The 6,818-nt window shown below is 44.5% G+C and overlaps 1 pseudogene across 1 annotated transcript; it reads left to right on the top strand.

Annotated features, from left to right (window-relative positions):
- The first annotated feature begins 246 nt into the window (after positions 1–246).
- Positions 247–701, top strand: LOC308523896 (transcription factor BTF3-like; annotated as a pseudogene). The gene has a single exon. The product of its transcript is annotated as a transcription factor BTF3-like (transcript).
- Positions 702–6,818: the final 6,117 nt, after the last annotated feature.

Here is a 6,818-nt window from a genome sequence, read left to right as displayed (position 1 = left end):
CTCTTAAAAATGTGAATGTATTGCTAATCTGAGGAATGTTAATTACTTACTTGTCACCAAAAAGGTCAAAGTTTCTAAGAATTAAGAATTCTAATTAAATTGGAAAGAAATGATATGGTTTTGGTAATCTAGCATTGAAAATAGGTGGCTCTAAAGTTGGTTATTTCTGGTTCTCAGCTGGTCTGCCTTAGACCCCCTAAGCATCAGCTCTAGTCCTCCATGTGGCCCCATTTCCTCTCCAACAAGATGAAAGAAACTATCATGAACCAAGAGAAACTTGCCAAACTGCAGGCACAGTGCGCATGGGTGGGAAAGGAACTGCTCATAGAAAGAAGGGGGTTCGCAGAACAGCTACAGCAGACGGTAAGCAACTTCAGTTCTCCTTAAAGAAGTCAGGGGTAAACAGTATCTCTGGTATTAAAGAGGCAAATATGCTCACAAACCAAGGACCAGTGGTCCACTTTAACAACCCTAAAGCTCAGGCATCGCTGGCAGCAAACACTTTCCCCATGACAGGCATTGCTGAGACAGGGCAGCCGACAGCAGGGCTGCCCCGCGTCTTAAACCAGCTCGGCAGGCAGTCTGATGGTTAAGGAGACTGACTGCAGCTCTGCTCAGTCTGTGGGTGGAGAGGATGATGATGACGAAGTTGCAGATCTCGTGGAGGATTTGATGAGGCTTCCAAGAATGAAGCAAACTGAACTGAGTCAACTTCTGAAGAAGAGAAACTTGAAGAAGTTTCTGGGAGCTGCTATTTTATATTATGACTGCTTTTTCAAATTTTATTTATGGATCTGATAATATGTTTTAGCCCAATGCCACTCTTTTCAGTTTTTGCTTGTATATAAATCATTCTTTGCAGCTAATTAAGCTGAAGAATCTTGGGAATAAAGTTTGAAACAGGTTAATAAAGTTCTCTGCCTAGTACAGTTTTATTTTTTATGTCATTGACACTGATTTGTACACAGAAAGCAGGTGTTTGTAGAAAGCTAATCATGGCATGTAATATGACATAATCTTTGATGGAATTTTATTTAAGACTTAACATGGTAGGATCATGTAGAAAAATAAAGTTGGTTATTTCTGAATGAGTTAAGAAGAAAAATAATCAGAAGGGGATTAGGAAAATTGTAGGTCTGCACAAGTTGAAAAAAATTATATAGCGGAAAGAAGCAAAAAGAAACATATAGGTAATTGGAATAATCCTATTTCATAAAACCCTAATATGCAAATTGACCAAGTGGTGGAACAACTGGCGGAATGACCAATTGCTATGATGCACACTGACCACCAGGGGGGTCAGCTCCTGTGTTGAGCATCTGCCCCCTGAGAGGGAGGCAACTGGTGGCGGTGATGGGGGGGGCGGGGGTGGGGCTGGCCAGCTGGCAGGTGCCAGCGGGGCCCCCCATTGCTCTGCCTGCTGGTTGCCCCACAGATGGTGCTGATCGCCAGCCAGGCCTAGGGACCCTACCCTATATATTGGGAACAGTCTCTTAGATTTAAAAATAAAACCTGGCAAGGCTACTCTAACACTGAAAAAACAGGATGATGCAGCAATGACATGCATGGACTCTGGCTTGCACATTTTGTGGTCAGCCCTGATTCTGACATGCCAGGAGCCAGTCCATCCTTGCTGTTTCAAGGGACCTGGCATATATGGCATACTGTTCTTAATATGTTTGCTCACCTTCTTGGCACTGTGTGTTTTAACCAAGGTCACCTCTCTGAGAAAGGTTGTTTCCCCAGGTAGGGATTTTCCCCTGAAGTTAGGGAGGGAATAAAACCCCTTAACTAAGTGCCAGGAGAGTAATTAATCACTTTAACTACGAACAATCATGCTTAAGCTACATAATCTTTACTCCCTGGAATGGAGATAAGAAACGCCCTAACCTTTGGAATAGAGATTGATAGGATTTGAATCAACTGGTATAAATACAGATGTAAGAAGACAACAGGACACAGAACCTAGACACAGAACCTACACAGAACCTAGAGACAGAAGAACTTCGCTGAAGAGAACATGGCAAAAGATCCTGGACAGAAACTGGCCACAGAACCTAGAGACAGAACCTAGCGAGAGAACCTGGCTGAAGAACCTAGAGACAGAACCTGGCTACAGAACCTGGATAGAACATGGCAAGAGAACCTGACTAGAACCTAGTGACTGAACCTGGCTGGAGAACCTAGCAAGGGAACATGGCTACAGAACCTGGCTGGAGAACCTGGAGAACCTGGCTGGAGAACCTAGCAAGAGAACATGGACACAGAACCTGGCTGGAGATCCTAACCAGAACTTGGCTGGAGATCCTGAACAGAACTTGGCTGGAGATCCTGGCTAGAGATCCTGGCTAGGCTGCTGATCAACTGAACGCTGTCTCCGTGTCATTCCTTCTTCGCCGACTCCATCCACACCTTTGGGGACCCCTGGACCTGCTGGGGTTGGATCCCGGCACTGACACTTATAACTGCGTGACAAAGCCAATTACTTAACTTCTCTCTGCTTCAGTTTTTCCACCCATAAGATGGGGGAAATGGTACTACCGCCTCAGAAGGATCATGTTATGTACTACTTTTTATAATCAGGGCACAAAAATGTAGCTGCCCATACAAAAGCAAGATGCCTTTCACCTGTATGAAAAGTGTGGTCACTGGTGCATGCAGCATCCTGGATTGTGAGAGGGATGTCCTACTGCCAGTTTAGGCCCAACATCCCCCAAGGGGTCTCGGATTGTGAGAGGGCACAGGCTGGGCTGAGGGCCCCGCCCCCTGCATGAATTTCATGCACCGGGCCTCTAGTGCATTTAATAAAATATATGAATCTAAAGTAAACTAATACAGAATTTGTTTGGTCCTTTTTCAGTCTGTTAAAAGGGAAAAAGTTTTTTTTGTATTTTCCTAGGAAGCAAAAGTTCTATAAATTATTAAAATGGTTATATATTATGTTATATTAATCAGGTTCTTGGTGACTTTTTTAAAAAAAGCCATCTCCTTAATTGTGGGAACTGAAGTTCTGCTTATGTTTGTGTTTAATACCCTTTTGTTGTCACTTTGAATGAAAAGATAATTTAAGACTCTTTCTTCTTTATAATCCTATATAATAAAAGTCTAATATGCAAATTGTTCAACCAGGAGTTTGATGGGAAGTTCGACTGCTCGCTATGACATGCACTAACCACCAGAGGGTGGCGCGGCACTGGCAGCGGGTGGCAGTAGAGGTGCTGCTGGCCCCCGTTGGCCCCAATGAGAGTGGGACCGCAGCAGGATGGTGGAGCAGGTGAGTGGGCAGTGCCAAGCCAAGGCGGGTTCAAGCGGGGGTCCAATTGCCCTGCTGATCACTCCACAGACAGTAACCAGTGGCTGGCAGGCCCTGATCGCCTGATCAGGGCCGGGCCCCCGGCTGGGATGGGAAACTGGGAGTAGGTGGTGGCGACCAACCTTCTGCAGCGCCTGGGTGGGGGGCTGCAACCTCTTGCTGGCTATTTGTGGGGGGAGGTGACAGGGATGGAGGTGTGGTGAGAATGTGAGGTGTCCACCAAACTCACTCTCACTCCCCCTGCTATCCTCTCCTGGGATGCCAGGGCTGTGCGCCAGGGAAGCCCCCACGCTCAGGTGCCGGGTGCCCACGAGGAGCCCACCTCACACTCACTGCAGGGGCTGGCTGGGCTCCCCATGGGTTCACACAGGAGCCAGTCTGTAAGGCTGGCTGGGAGAGAGCGCGATGCCCACCTGGCTTCCGTGTGACGCTGCTGGGCGGCCTAGAGGCCCATGCTGCACCCCAGCCCATGGTGTCTGGCCGTGCTCACCACATCTCTGCATAGGGACTCAGGCGCCATGACTCAGGTGGAGGGGGCCCAGGAGCTGCCCAGGGCCCAGAGGTCAGCTGGGACCTGTCCTTCCACACCAGATGCTCATGCTTTGATCACCGGCCAGGCTTCGGGACCGCACCTGTGCATGTATTTTGTGCACTGGACCTCTAGTAATATATAATCTTTTGGTCAAATATGCTTGACAACCTTCCCAAGGTTTGAATTTTCAGAAACTCTTCTTTGACCTAGAATTGGCTTTAGGTCATGCCAATAGGTCCTGGAATGCCTCGAGGATTTGCTTTCTCTCCTTCTGAAGGTAAATTATATATATATATATACATATATATACATATATATACATATATATATATATACATATATATATATACACACATATATATATATACATATATATTTAATATATTTTATTGATTTTTACAGAGAGGAAGGGAGAGAGATGGACAGTTAGAAAATCAATGATAGAGAAACACTGATCAGCTGCCTCTTGCAAGCCCCCTATTGGGGATTGAGCCCACAACCAAGGTATACGCCCTTGACTGGAATCGAACTTGGAACCCTTCTTCAGTCCACTGGCTGATGCTCTATCCACTGAGCCAAACTGGTTAGGGTGAAAATTTTATATTTAAGGTATATGGGAAGCTCTGTCAAATAAAGAAATAATAACTATATTCTATTTGTATATGCATATTATCAAAATGGATGTTCTGAAGATTATATAAAAATCTCCAGGAGTCCATAAATTAGGATATACTTTCATTTATAACTCTGTTATTATGGAATACTGTGTTTTGCAGAAAGGACAGGATTTTATGTCAATTGCATTATAATCAAATTCATAACCATGTCATTTTAAATTTCTTCTTTTCATTTAGAAATGGTCTCTGTTTTGTTATAATGCATTTGCAAAAATTTATATCTTCTGAGAGATCCATAGAAAGGACTCTGACATTTTAAATTACATACCTCTGAGAATAGATTGTCAGGTCAACCCCTTTAAACTAGATGGAAATTATTAGAACTCTATAGAGTATCTGGATTTATAGAAGTATTGGTAAGAAAAATCAGGAGAAACAAAAATTGATTATGGGACTTAATGAACTAAAAATAATTATAGTTTTTGTAAGTTATTGTTGTTAAAAGTATTGCTGACTTTTAATCTTACTGTTTTTCAGACATAAGGAAAACCCAAGTTGCTTTTCTTAAAGCAACTTGGTAAATTATACTTTCATAAGCAATGTTGAGGCATTTAGATTTTTCTCCCTACCTGATCCCTCTGGAATTTGGAAACTCTTAATGAGTGAGTATTATTGTTCTCATAGCAATATAGTTATTTGCATAAATCAAATAGGAATCTAATTTCTTCCTAACAGGAATCTAATTTCTTCATAAAGCCAGTTTCCAAATGTGGTTTTATTAGCCAAGAGTTGGACAGGAAGGTCATATCTGAGAGAGACTCGCTAGGACTCTGGATGTCTCCAGAAAGCTCTGAGGAAAAGATGAACTTTGAAGGGATGAGCCCTTGGGAAAATAGCCTGGTACCTTGCTTGGTCACGTGGTTCATGCCAGTCTTTCCAGGTAAGGAATGAAGATTGCTTTCCTGAAAGATGGCAAAGAGAAACCTCAAGACACCTTTGGGGACCTCCAGGACTTGAGGACATGGCCCCAAACATACAGATATTCCAGGTAACCATGGCTTTGGCTTCTCTGCCCTGAGGGACCAAGTGCTCACGAGAGCTCATTCTAAAGATTACTTATAAGTGAATAAATTCCGGCAAAGCAAATTTGAGAAAGCCTGTGCAATCAATTTGCTCAATTGCTACGCTTGGGTTTCTGCTAAACAAAAACCAAACTTGATGCAATCTCTTTGAAAATGAGGGTAATCTTAGGGAGAAAACTTGTGCTTCAATTGAAACCACAATGTCCAATTGTGGGTATTGGACTCCAGGACAATGAACTGTCTTGAAAGTTTCGTTTTTAAGGCTGTGGCTATGTAGGCCTTACAGGCCACAGCCCTGATGACATCACCAGAAATGTTCTCTATCGACATTCCATCAAATTGTCACTGTGTATTTCATTCCAGTGGAAGCCCTGTATCTGAAAATCTTCTCCACTGATTTAAGATTTACTGTATGCACTAACCTTTGTGTTTCGTTTGCTTCTGTTTTCACAGAATGAATGCGTATATTTACCTGATTGCTCAAACAGCACAGACCTCACTGTAGAAGCCATCCACATCACTGGGTCCTAAAAGTAAGACTCAACAGCTTAGACTGACGATTGAGTCAATGAAACATGGATGGTCTGTTGGCTCCACTTAAAACTGCTTTCCCCTTTCTGGTTCCCTCCTTCTTTTGTCAGACAGGGAGGACTTCAGGACTCTCATCAGCAAGAAGCAGCTACAGAAGAGACCCAACGCCCCTTTTCCCTGAAAGGATTCAGAGCCAAAAATCCATAAAAGGAAATTAAAATAGTCCAGGAATAATACAAATTGGTAGCAAGGCACTTTCCATATAAAACTAATCTATATGTATAAAAACCTAAGCAACCGTTAGGACCAAATGACCAGAACGACCAGTCGACCAGTTGCTATGATGCGCACTGACCATCAGGGGCCAGACGCTCAACACAGGAGCTGCCCCCAGGTGGTCAGTGCGCTCCCACAGCCAATCTCCCACAGCCAGTCGGCGGAGTCGGCAGCCAGCATCTGTTCCTTCTGCACCTGGCCCGCAATTGTCACCTTTGGCCCTGGGCTGGGATGAGGAACCAGAGGTGGGTGGCAGCAGATCCCTTTCCCAGGGAGGCCAAAGGCCGGCTCCCTCCTCGGGACTGGCAGCCAACTTCCTGCTCCCCATCCCTGATCATGCCCACGGTCCCTCCCCCGGCCCTCCCCCTGGCCCTGATAGGCCCTGATCACTGGCCAGGCCCAGGGACCCCACCACGCATGAATTTGTGCACTGGGCCTCTAGTCTCATATATATAAGATGATGAAAT

This window comes from Myotis nattereri, assembly GCF_964212035.1.
Source record: "Myotis nattereri genome assembly, chromosome: 8".
Classification (NCBI taxonomy): Eukaryota; Metazoa; Chordata; class Mammalia; order Chiroptera; family Vespertilionidae; genus Myotis; species Myotis nattereri.
The sequence above is the reverse complement of the archived record's forward strand: the minus strand, read 5'-3'. Positions and strand labels throughout refer to the sequence as shown.